General features: G+C 43.8%; 1 pseudogene; it reads left to right on the top strand.

The window, feature by feature from the left end:
• LOC141197717 (uncharacterized) overlaps nt 1-13,508 on the top strand; it is a 119,760-nt pseudogene that overhangs the window by 87,532 nt on the left and 18,720 nt on the right.

The following is a 13,508-nucleotide window of genomic DNA, read 5'->3' as shown; positions in this document are numbered from 1 at the left end:
CCAGTCCTCAGCGGAGACGTCAGTCCTGTCCTTGGTTTTCAGATTTCTTTTTACTCTCTTTACTGCTTGGTAAAATAATGGGAGAACGTTAGGATTTTCCCCATTATGTTAATACCAACATGTATTTTTACATTTTACAACTTTTGCACAAATATCAACACTTAGGTTTTGTTCAGACAGAGCTTTTTTTTTAAGAGAAACCTGGCGAACCACTGGAGTTTTTAAGGTTAAAAGTAATATTTCCTTTATTAGTACAAAATATCTCACTAAAAACAATCTAAGGCCACAGCCCCCCTATCAGTATTTGGTCAGTATTCAATCAGTATTTTTTTCTCAGCAGTGGGAACCAAAACCGGGCGAGGAACAATCAGAGAAAAGGTGGAATAGAAAGAAGTCACCAATTCTGCATTTATCTCCCACTCCTGAGAAAAAATACTGACGGAATACTAATGATAGTGGGGCTATGGCCTAAAAGTCATGAAGTGACCAGCAGACAAAAAAAAATTACAAAAAAATATAGTATAGACGGTAACAAAAAAGGAGGGGGGGAGGATTCAGTAAATGGGTAGACACAAATGGTTAAATGAATGGGGAGGATAGTGTAAGAAGGGAATAAATCTTTCTATGATAGTACTTTTATCATTAGTATTATGCTTAATTCCCCCTCACACATCTATAAAACACCCAAATCCTCCAAATACAAGGCCACGTCAAAGCAGCCAAGTCTTACCCATAAAGTCGAATCATCCCCCTGGGAATAAACCGCAGCCCAAATGTGCGTTTTGCTTTGTTAGTACATGGCTTCATCAAGGGGAAGTAGCGTAGGCGTAGTACGCTACTTCCCCTTGATGAAGCCATGTACTAACAAAGCGAAAACGCGCGTTGGGGCAGCTACTGATGTGCTGAGCGGTCGCTTATGTCACCACTCAACACACCATCCGGATGTAGCAGAGTTTGAGATCGTTGTGGGATGGATTTACGAATATTTGATTTGTTAAAAATAATGAATGGGTAAAAGAGGATCGGGAGCGCTTTGTCCAAGTAAAGGACTTTTAGCTGTCTGTGTATTTTGCTTTAAACTTACAGGTTTGTAATGAGGGTGTCTTATAGATGCCTCTCCATTAATAACTCCTGGGCTTGATGTCAGCTGACTTCTACCCCAAAATCATTACCCCGCTTTCCAACGCACCAGGGCAAGCGGGAAGAGCCGAGGCTAAGTGCCAGAACTGGTGCATCTAATGGATGCGTCATTTCTGGGGCGGCTGAGGGCTGGTGTTGTTAGTCTGGGAGCGGGCCAATATCCATGGACCCTTCCTCATCCTATTAATATCAGCTGTCTGTTTAGCCTTTGCTGGTTAGTAAAAAATAGGAGGGACCCCACGTCATTTTTTTTCTTTTATTTATTAGCTAATTACAGAAAACTACACACACAAAGCGCTGATTATATATCTCACATATTTCTATCAATCATCTATATCTGTATTTAAGATTGTTTTATAAATTAGAAAATTAGCTTTTAAAAACGCATTGCATACGCTTGTCAAACAGTTGGTAGGTGAGAAAAATCGCATTGTACTCGCATGACACTCGTCTTACTTTTCAGGAACAACATCGGAGCAATTTTATTTACGCTGATAAGTGCGAGCCCTAGGAGAGTTTTCCTGATTGACCCATCAAAGATGGATATGGACAGAGACAAGATGGCGGAGAGGATATTCCACCTCACCCTAGAGATCCTCTTCCGGCTTACTGGAGAGGTGAGAGATTCTGATGACGTCACATTACATCATTCTTATCTATGGGAATAACAGATGGACAGAACTGGAGAGGTGAGGACTCTGGAAATGTCTGGAGGGAGATTTATTAATGTGTCTCTCCATAACCAGGATTACACAGTAGTGAAGAAGACCTCTAGTGAGCGCTGTCAGGACCCTGTGTCTGAGGGATGGAGAAGACCCCTGAGCCCAATCACGAGACCTCCACCTCACCCCCTGATACATGAGGACATCAATGACCAGAAGATCCTAGAACTCACCTACAAGATGATTGAGCTGCTGACTGGAGAGGTGACACTGCTGGGAATGCTGGGACATTATACAGTAACGCTATGAAGGGATCGGGGAGATGACGGTATCATTGTATGTGTCAGGTTCCTATAAGGTGTCAGGATGTCGCCGTCTATTTCTCCATGGAGGAGTGGGAGTATTTAGAAGGACACAAAGATCTGTACAAGGACGTCATGATGGAGGTTCCCCAGCCCCTCACATCACCAGGTAATTGACAGGACTAAATATACACGGCCTATAATTATCTGTATGTAAAGAATGAATTCAGTCCCTGTATGTGTTTCCTCCAGATCTATCCAGTAAGAGGACAACACCAGAGAGATGTCCCCGTCCTCTTCTTCCACAGGACTGTAAACAAAAAGACCCCAATGTTCCTCAGGATCATCAGGTAGATGGAGAGAAGGTGTCATGAGATCTCCCCTATGATGTGTAGACGGCTGTGAAGGTCTTGTGTTCAGTCTTGTTTTATCCACCAGTATTATATGTTTTATACTTGTGTAATGAGAACGGTGGAGATGGCAGGATTAGAGCTGATCATTGATGTGACTTCTCATCTGTCTGTGACTGTTATAATATTTCTTTCAGGGTGAAGATCTGACCCATATTAATACTACAGAGACATATGTGAGGGGTGATGAGCGGTGTAAAGAGGAGATTCCTACATATGACCACCCAGGTGAGTAGTGACCACTAAATACAGAGAAGTCACAGATTCTTCTCAGTCACCGGCTGAAATAATTTTGTGCTACATTTTATGAGCTTTGTCCTCTCAGGATTTGTTAGCTGTACATTTATAGTTTTCTAAAGTATTCCTCCACTTATGTAGCATTATGTAAGGCAGTCATGGATACTGTTCTCTTGGTACGCGATATGCGTTTCTGGCTCAGAAACCATGAAAATATCTGGAATGAGTTTGTGAAATTAATTATATGAAATGTTTGCCCCTTTATTGTGCAAAGAAATCCTGTATAACATTTATAAAAGAGTATCTTAGAAAACATTGGAAACCTTAGCTGAACTTTTCTGGTCAAGGAACAATGTATGTACACCCAATAACATTAAACTTACAACAACAAGGAAAAGTCCTGGAATTAAGGAAATCACAGAATCAATAGATATGTTAATGATCTGCAAATTATGAAAAATGGAAACAACATTTTCGAAACCTCTAGATCTATTCAGTATGGAGTATGAGCGCCACGTACGTCAATAGAGCAAAAGCCGATCAGTGAGCTCGGCAGCTCTGAGAGCCATTAGGTCTACACAGGCAGTGCTCCTGAGCTCACTGACTGCCATGCTGTTGATGTGATGTCAGGTCTGCAGCCAATATCAGACGCTGAGCAGTAGCGGAGAAACGCCGGTTGCCCCAGGGACAATGAGTAAAGCGCAGATTGTTAAAAAAAAAACTAACTGTGCTCAGGGATAGGATTTTCTGAAAGGGGAAAACCCCTTTAACAACATAATGTTACGGTTATAATATTACAAAATAAGTCTGCTTTTATTTTTGCTAGATGACTTCACCAGGAGATGTTTGACATCTTCAGAATGTAAAGTAGAGGATTGTGGTATCACACCAGCTTCATGTGAAGAGCATGCCATTATTCCAGATACAATCTCAGCCCTCCAAAACAAAGATCTATCATCTGAACAACAGGTTTTATCCTCTGAGTCACTTCAGACTGTCAAGCAAAGAAAAAGTTACAGAAGTGATGTTAACGAAAGAAAAGCTCAGATAAGGGAGAAGCCATACTCCTGCTCAGAATGTGGGAAAAGCTTTACACGTAAGACAACTCTTGCTATACATCACAGAATTCACGCAAGGGAGAAGCCATTTTTTTGTTCACAATGTGGAAAATGTTTTAGAAGCAAAGAAGATTTCATTAAACATCAAAGAAGTCACACAGAAGAGAAGCCATATTCATGTTCGGAATGTGGGAAAACTTTCAGTTTAAGAATATATCTTGTTAATCATCAAAAAATTCACACAGTAGAGAAGCCGCATTCATGTTTAGATTGCGGAAAATGTTTTAAACAGAAATCAACTCTTATTATACATCAGAGAACTCACACGGGGGAAAAACCATTTTCATGTTTAGAATGTGGCAAATGTTTTAGCCATAAATCTACTTTTGTTATACATCAGAGAAGCCACACTGGGGAGAAGCCGTATTCATGTTCAGAATGTGAAAATTGTTATAAAGCTAAAATAGATCTGGTCAGACATCAAAGAAGTCACACAGGGGAGAAGCCGTACTCATGTTTAGATTGTGGAAATTGTTTTAAACAGAAATCAACTCTTATTATACATCAGAGAACTCATACGGGGGAAAAACCATTTTCATGTTCAAAATGTGGGAAATGTTTTAGCCGTAAATCATGTTTGATTAAGCATCAGAGAAGCCACACTGGGGAGAAGCCATATTCATGCTCAGAATGTGGACAATGTTATAAGGCTAAAATAGATCTGGTCAGACATCAAAGAAGTCACACAGGGATGAAGTAATTTTCATGCACAGAATGTCAGAAAAATAGGAGATCATATCTTATTGACCATCACATAACTCATATAGGTGCTATGTCATAATTATATTCGGGATGTTTAGAAATGTTTTACCCACATATAACTTCATGAACATCAAAGAGCTCACACAGGAAAGTATGTTTTGTTTTTTCTACTCTTGGACAATGAAATCACTTTGTTTCTTCTGCTACATTTAAAGACCCACAACATTTTTATGTTTCGATTGAATGAAATGTATGGTGGCTTTTTTTATGGGGAGTGGGACGGAGTTGGAATAGTTTTTATTGGTTACATTTTAGGAAAAGTATAACTTTTTGATCAGTTTTTATTCTGTTTTCCTGATAAACTGATTCAGCTGTAATATTTTTTTAGCTGGACAAAACAGTTGCGTCGGCTCAAATATTTTGTTAGTCTTAAAAAACTGATTGCTGATTGATCCGTTTGTTAATTCAATGAAGTCAGAGTGAACGTATAAGCTTTAAAATGCAGGTGTTTTAGCATTTTAAAACCGATCATTTTCTGTTTACTGGATCCGCGTTAAAGGATGATTACTAGACATGTGAAGTCAGCCTGAGGCTACACTCACATCCATGATGATACCTGAAAAAAATTGGCAGCTGGTAAAACTCACACGGATGTATGAATGGAGCCTAAGTTAAAGAACTAGGACAGCCGGTATGGGGAAAACTTAAATTATAATGCTTGTTAGGCTATGTGCACATTGCGTCTTTAAGATGCCGTCTAAGTCATTTCAAGAAAAATTTGGTGGTCTTTTTCCTGAAGCAGCTTTGCCATAGATTTTTTGCAATGGCTCAGCCACTTGCATCTTTGATCTGCACTTTCAAGTATGTAAAGTGGGCAGCGTGCAAACAGCTTGTTTGACGAATGAACGTGTTACTTCTTTTAACTGCTTCAAGGTTTCCGAACCCTGAAGTGGTTAAAAGAAGTGACGCAAGACAGAACAGCTGTAATCAAAATTATTCAACCTCCATTGCGAATTTAGTTTTTTTTTGGCAAAATTGAGTCCTGTAAACAAAGCGCAGATTAGAGTCTTCTACCAGGGGTCATATTTCGAGAACCACTAAAGCCTAGCTGACGTTTTAGGTATAGAAGGACTTTGGGGGAAGAAAACACACCGGGATTCTATAGTTGAACGTTGTCTTAGGGCTCGCTCTCACTTGCGATTAAATCGGACGAATGCAATCCCATAGAAAATCGGATTGCATTCGGACCAATTTAATTCTATGTTTCTGTGCTCAGTTGCGGTTTTTTTTTCAAGCGCCGATCAGATTGCGATCGGGCTGGAGAAAAAACCCAGCATGCTGCGATTGCATGCTGGAATTGGATCGCACAAACCCATATAATCTATGGGTGCGTGTGAAACATCGCTCTGGACTCGGATATTACCCGAGTGCCGAGCGATTCCCGCCGATGCGAGCAACAGAGGAGATTGAGAAATTACTTTCTCCATCCCCTCCGCAGCTGTGCTGCAATCCTCACTGTGCGAGAGGATCGCAGCATGGAGCACAGACATTCGGCTCCCGCTCGCAGCAGAGCGGGAGCCGAATGTCATTAGTATATCGCATCGGATGTGATTCGCTAGTGGGACCCCAGCCTTAGGATGTGTATTACCAGATGAAAACCTCTCAGGAAAATTAAATAGAACTACTTGCAGCTAGCCGACACCGTGGCCGAAAGATGCTTGTGAAGACCCGGGGTCTTCTGTGGGCTTAATACTACTCAGACAACACAGGGTGAGGGTAAAACAGTGGGGCAATACTTTATTGAACCACAAAACAGACAATAAACACATAAAACAGTCCCAGCGAATACCCAAGATGGTACAACATTACACAGTTTCCCCCTTCTGCTGGTCCGCCTGGGATAGAACAGCTGCGACTTTGGGACTTCCAGGGCCAACTACCTCAACCAGTGTCCCCCCACTTTTGGCGGGCCCCCACAGAGAGAAGGTAGCTGCAAAATTAGGAAGCCTACAGTCCATCGTGGTACAAGGCCAGGAGACCCGAGGGTCCCACCCTGACATCTCTGAGAGTTTCCATGGGGTCAAATGACCGGCTTGTCCCAATCTGGTTTCTCCGAATGTCTCCATGGGCTCCAGGTGACTGGAGGGTCCCCCCTGGCAACCCCAAACAGCATATCCATGGAGCCAAGTGACTTCATCATCCCATCCTGGTCTCCCCAAATGTATCCATAGGCTTTCTGATGGTTAATGGAGCATCTTTCCAGTCAGGGCCATATTCCCTTAGACTGAAATCATGTAGAATCCAAATCTGTGTCTCTTTGAAAAAATCTATGCTACCAAGCTGATGGTGTTGAGGATATAAATATATGTATGATTATGGAAGTTATATGAATATGTACCTTCCTACTCATATATTTAAAATTGTAGACAATCCATAATGGTCTCCAGTCTGCCTGTGCCACGTTGTACCAGTCACCTCATATTGATCAAGGATCCACATGCTAATAGATTGTACATATAGAATAGTGTAGAACTTGTAATATCGAATCCAGATTGGAGGTGACTGGATAACAGGATTAGAGAGGTGTATTAGTTAAACATTCACAGTTGAATAAATATTGCAGAGCCCGGCATTAGCAGTCTCATAAGCTGTTTTCTATCTGTTTACATTGTGTGTATGATTTGTCCGCAGGCGGCGTATTCGAAGCTACCGTATAGGTATGGCATATAGTGTAGTATAGTTAAGTTTTGAATTCACTCTGTATACACTGTGGTATAGCGACAAGCTCGGCTGTAAGCGGAGGTAAAACACAGGATACTGTCTCTTTAAATTTTTGGGTTAGCTTATTTAGCAGTCATAAACTACCCTGGAGTCCAAGAAGAAAATACAGCCCATTCGGCTAAAGAGACAAAACAAAATATAAAACATGCAGCACAATCCGTATCTCGGCCATGGTCTGGCCACACACAGTTAGGCCCGCACAGGTTCAGCATACCCCGTGCCAGCTCCTTCCTCGAGCAAAGTTTCCCCAGGTACTGAACACACCTGAGTGTCAGGGCTGGCTATTTAAAGCCCAGATACTCCCCTGGTTGGAGGTATGGTGGAAAACGTCCCGCCCTGCACTTTCATTATCCACTAAAAAACATTCCCTTGTAAATGTGGTTTATTAACTCTCTCTGCACCTACTTGAGCAGGAGAACTTACATGTTTTTACATCACTGAGCTTAAGAGTCTCAGCGACCCATCCCTCCCTTCTGACACACTACGAGTGACTTTATCTCAACACTTATTGTAAGATTTTTAGTTATAATAGCTAGAAGTTGTTATTGATTTGGAATACTTAGACAGATAGAAGTTCCTTAAGGATTGTAGTTGCTTTAACTGGTAGGATTCAGAGGGTGGTTGAGATCAAAAGTCTATTGTTGGCGACTGTGGTTATGGTTAATTATTCACACAGAGTCCCTGCAGATTTCAGTGTGACTCTTGTACACTGACTCTTGTGAAAGTGCTGTGAAAGCATACATTCTAACAATTTATCTGGTGTTTTAAATGACATGTTCCCAGTGTACCCAAGCTCTTGTTTTGGCAATATCTGATGAAGGTTGGATGGTCATAAAAGTCTGAGCCCCCTTTCCCTAGACATCAAACAGGTTACGCAGGTTTCTCAAATTCTTATCCAGAACTAAAAGTATTCAGGTTAAATATAAATGCCAAATTGACTATTCCAAAACCAGTGGGAACTCTGTTGGAAGATATAGAGGGGCAGAGATTGTATAGCCCTACAAACATACCCTTCAGATGCAGTAGAAATCGGAGCAGCCCAGAAGCAGAAACTGATTTAGCAAAAATAGAGGTATCGCATTTGGGATTCAGATTATAATTATGGGTGGGAACACTCCGCCAACGACCGCCGAATACACGGCAAAAGATTTGGTGACTGAAAGAGAGGGAAAGAAGCATGTTAAAAATGTCAAAGCCTCCTCAAATTGTCAGGGATAACTGTCCCTAACGGGAAGCTGGATGAGAAAGAGTGGAAGGATGTGTTGGCATGTAAGAAGGGCCTCCTTAGGGATCATGATGCCCTCAAGGACGTGGAGGCATGGTGTAGGACAGCAAGGGAAGTGAAAAGACAGATGTGGATAGAAGAATATAACGATGGTACTGGATGTTATACTTATTAGCCACCACCCGAGAAAGGGGCACCGACTAAATTGGCCTATACCTCATGGTTTTTTGTTGCCTTCCCCTGGATCAACGCTGCGGAATAGCTGCAGTGCACAAGAAATAGGCTGAACTGGATGGACGCTTGTCTTTTTTCGGCCTTATAAACTATGTAACTATGTAACTATGTGACTGCAGCAGATGCACCTCCCCCATCTAGGCCTGCCCCATATTCTCCAGAGGGCTAGACATGCAGGTTCTGCCAAACACGGAACGCAGACTGGCGTGAATACTGTGCAATCTGTGCTGCACATCGCCCACAGCCACTGACTTCCCTGTATCCAGTAATCAATGCAGATGATACGCTCTACACACCAGCGGCCATCTTAGCTCAAGGCACTTCCTCCCCAGCAAGCCCAGCAGCCATCTTAACGCCTGCTACTTCCTGTCCAGCGGCCATCTTAAGTGAGTTCACCGCCCCTCCAGTGGCCATTTTATCTACTGACACTTCCACTTCAGCGTCCTTTTTAACTCCTGTAGCCGCCGGGATTTATCCGAACAGTGACATCCTTATTACAACTGTAGAAGAAGACAAGGAGTACATAGCAACCGAAACACCGGCCGCACAAGGCAAGGTTACCACTCCCCGACACCCCCAGACCATTACCTGAGGGTTGCCACTATTTGATGGGGACTCATTTAACTCCACACCTCCTGTACTCCTGCCTCAAACCAGCCTGCAGCCTCAAAGTGATACCTATGACCAGGCCCCCGTTATGTCTCCTGGAAACCCCAAGAATACAGCACTCTGGTGAATGGTCTACCAGATCCAGACCAACAACCCATGTCATTTTACAGGAACATGTGTCAGATACAGAAGATGCATTCTGTTTCATGGACAGACTTAGAGGGGCTCGTACAAATTAGAGCAGGAGATTCTTTCTGGCCAGTAATGCGACAGGCCCTAGAGCCCTACGGAATGAGGAATACCGAGTGGTATCAAACATACGTCTCAGGAGAACACTTTCTAAAACAACTTTATGTCTGGGCTAAAGAATGCTTGGTGGACCAATCCACTACCTTACAGGATATCACCCAGGGAAAAGGGGAGACAGTGGAGAAGTTCTTTCACAAATTGAAGCAGATGTTCCAGAATCTCGGATTTGAAGCCCATGAGAAGTCCCATCAACAAATCTGGGTACAAGCATTTGTTCAAGGTCTCCGTGAGCCTATACGGAAACAACTACAGACCACCACACCCAAGTACCGAAGACTGGATATGGACACCCCTTACCAACTGGCAAGAGATTTTGAGCAGAATCAAGAACTTAAACCCCCTCGCACCAGTCTGCTGGTGACACAAAATTCTCCATGGAATACGGATGCACACAGACCCACAGTCTCCTGCTATAACTGTGGGAAGGTGGGGCATATAAAGAGGAAATGCCACTCAGCTCCTCAAAGGAAGGAGCCTGGACAGCGATGGCAACAATCCCAGGGACCACCTGGTCCAAGACCTCAATAGGACATTCGCAAGCCGGATCAACCACAAGCACCAGAACCGCTTATACTCCTACACTCCACAAGACAACCAAGTGGTCCAACCTCCACCATCCAGATGGAGGTTCAGGGCAAAACTCTCAGCTTCCTGGTGGATACCGACGCAGCCAGAAGTGTAATAAGAAATATCGATTTACCAGACCCAGATTGTCTCACAGATGAAGTGGTCCCTTGTGTGGGAGTGGATGGAACTACACGCTATACACCAATGACCAAACCCCTACACATAGGCCTGCAACCTATACAGAATATGCTGTCTTAACTAGTAGTCTCTAAAACCTGCCCAGAGAACCTGCTAAGAGCAGATCTACTAGCAAAACTTCAGGCCAATATTCGATTTCATGAAGATGGCACTGTGACTTCGACTTCTCCACTATCACAAGAAGACTCAGTTGAAGTGTATGGCCTCTTCACTCTGCAGGACACCTCTGTCGACCCAGTGGATGCTACACTGATGGCACAAGTCCTGGACATCCTATGGGCACAAGGCCCAGAAAACATTGGAAGACTCCATGTCACACCTGTGGAAGTGAAACTGAAGCCAGGAGCTTTGTTGCCAAGGAAACCGCAGTATCCACTCTCCATTCCACAATCTGCTGCTATTGCACAACAACTCAAGATCTACCTAGGGAATGGAGCCATTGTCCCTATCAAGTCACTATGCAACACTCCATTGTTCCCAGTTAAGAAGAAGACACCAAAGGGTCAACCTACCAAGTACCGCATGGTACAGGACCTACGGGCAGTTAAAGAAGCAACAGTTCTGGACACTCCAATTGTGCCAAACCCACATACTCTTCTGTCATCTATTCCACCTACTTCCCAATGGTTCACAGTGATTGACTTGGCTAATGATTTCTTCAGTGTGCCGCTACATCCTGGCAGCCAATACCTGGTTGCCTTCACCCATGAGGGACAGCAATACATATGGACTGTGATGCGTCAAGAGGCCCAGGACAGCCCTTCTATGATCAGCCAAGCCATGACTATTGTCCTGGAGCCTTGGAAAATGACACACCCTAACGTCACGCTCCTGCAGTATGTTGATGACCTTCTCATATGCTCCGACTCCAAGAAAGAAGCTCAGAAAGAGTCAATCTCACTACTCCAGTTCCTGGCACACAATGGCTGCAAAGCATCCAGAGACAAGCTGCAAAGTTGTGTTTCTAGGACATTGCATCTCACACCAAACAAAGCATCTCACTGAAGATAGGAAGACGGCTGTGAAGAACATGTCCTTGGCAACGACCTCAACACAGCTTCAGTCTTTTCTTGGTATCTTTTCCTACTGGCGCCCCTGGATCCTAAGTGCCTCCGTACACATACAGCCTCTGTATGACTGTCTCAAGAATATTCCCTTTAGTCTGACCAAAGAAGCCATGTCTTTCCCAGCTTTAGGACTGGCTAACTTCCAGAAACTATTCTGCCTGTTTGTCATGGAAAAAGGAGGACATGTAACAGGAGTCCTCACACAAACTCATGGAGGAAAGCAACGTCCACTTGGATACTACTCGGCCAGACTAGACTCAGTTGCCGTGGAACACCCACCTGCATGAAAGCTGTGGTTGCAACTCACCTGTTGTTGGACAAGACTTCTGACATCATACTGGGCCACACGCTGAAGATAATGGCACCTCATGACATCACTGCCATTCTGGCCCAGACACAGCCAAAGCACCTACCTGCTGCCCATCATCTATGCCTACAGTGCTCACTTCTGCTCCCAGACAATGTCACCATCTCCAGATGTGATGTCCTTAACCCAGCTACCCTCCTACCTCTGCCAAGGGGGGAGGAGGATCACATCTCTAACACTCTGATGGAAGAGGTAGTCGACTCTGAAATGGCTCAGCATGATTGTCTCGCCTTCATGAGACAAGAAACCTATTTGACACAGATGTGCCTCTAGAAGAACCTGACAACTCTTTGTGGATGGATCAAGATATGCAAACGAAGAAGGCCGTTTTCACACTGGTATGGCAGTGGTCACAGAAGATACCGTGCTGCTAGCACAGCCACTGCCTACATCCCTGTCTGCACAGGAGGCAGAGCTACTTGCCTTGACTTAAGCCTGCAAGATGGCCACCCAGAAGAAAGTGAACATCTACACCAATAGCCGCTATGCTTGGGGTGTGTCACACAACTATGGACCAATCTGGAGGGCAAGAGATTTCATCATGGCTAATGGAACCCCAGTAAGACACCATAAAGCCATACAAGAACTGATGCAGTCCCTGTTGATGCCAGAAAGAGTTGTGGTGATAAAGGTTAAGGCACATACTGGAGGAACAATCTGGCAAACAAAGCAGCAAAAGAAGCAGCAATACTATCACTTGACACCGAAACGTCTCATCTATGTTCTTTGACTGACCGTGAAACAAAGCAAGATGAAACTAATGAACAATCCTGGGAGAATATGTTTTTGGCCCTACAGAAGCAAGCATCCAAAGAAGAAAAACACAAATGGATTCAAGATGGAGTCACACAAGATGAAATACATCTGACCCGATACCTGGGAAAATTGTGCCTCCCAAGGGTCCTCTACCCAATGATAGCCAGATGGGCTCATGGCACCACCCACCAATCAAAAATGAAGATGCACAACCTTGTGAAAAAATATTACCACGCACCAGGCTTTTCAACAGTAGCTGCAAACTACACAATATGATGTCTTGTTTGTGCTTGCTGCAACCCAGGAAAGACTGAGAAAATCCCTCAGAAGTGCACACCAAAACCCTTTTACCCTTTCCAGCGCATACAGATAGATCACATACAAATGCCACACTCAGGAGGGTTTGAATATGCCTTAGTAGTGGTAGACATCTTCTCAGGATGGTCAGAAGCATTTCCTGTGAAAAACCAATTGTGACACTGAGTCACTTTTCACAGCCAGGCCATGAGACGGGATAGTCAAGGAGTCCGAAGTCAAAGCCAGGAAGGTACATCATAAACAGAGGGAAGACGCAAAGGCGTAGTCAGCTAACGTACCGTTGGTCAGAATTCCAGGAGGACAGCAGATCAGAGCAGAAGGGGTTAATCAGACGGATTATCAGAACAAGGTCTAAGGTCAGGCAGCAGATGATCAATAAACGGAACGCAAGGCACAGCGAACAAACCACACACACTACCTGAATGTACTGTACGTCTGGCAGAGATCTGGGACAAACAGCTCAGTTAAGTAGCCAGGCATTCCCCTGGGATAATGAACGCCTGAAG

The sequence above is a fragment of the Phyllobates terribilis genome, unplaced genomic scaffold, assembly GCF_046119375.1.
Source record: "Phyllobates terribilis strain yellow unplaced genomic scaffold, ASM4611937v1 Scaffold_86__1_contigs__length_6382490, whole genome shotgun sequence".
Classification (NCBI taxonomy): domain Eukaryota; kingdom Metazoa; phylum Chordata; class Amphibia; order Anura; family Dendrobatidae; genus Phyllobates; species Phyllobates terribilis.
This window is presented reverse-complemented; position numbering and strand designations above follow the sequence as displayed.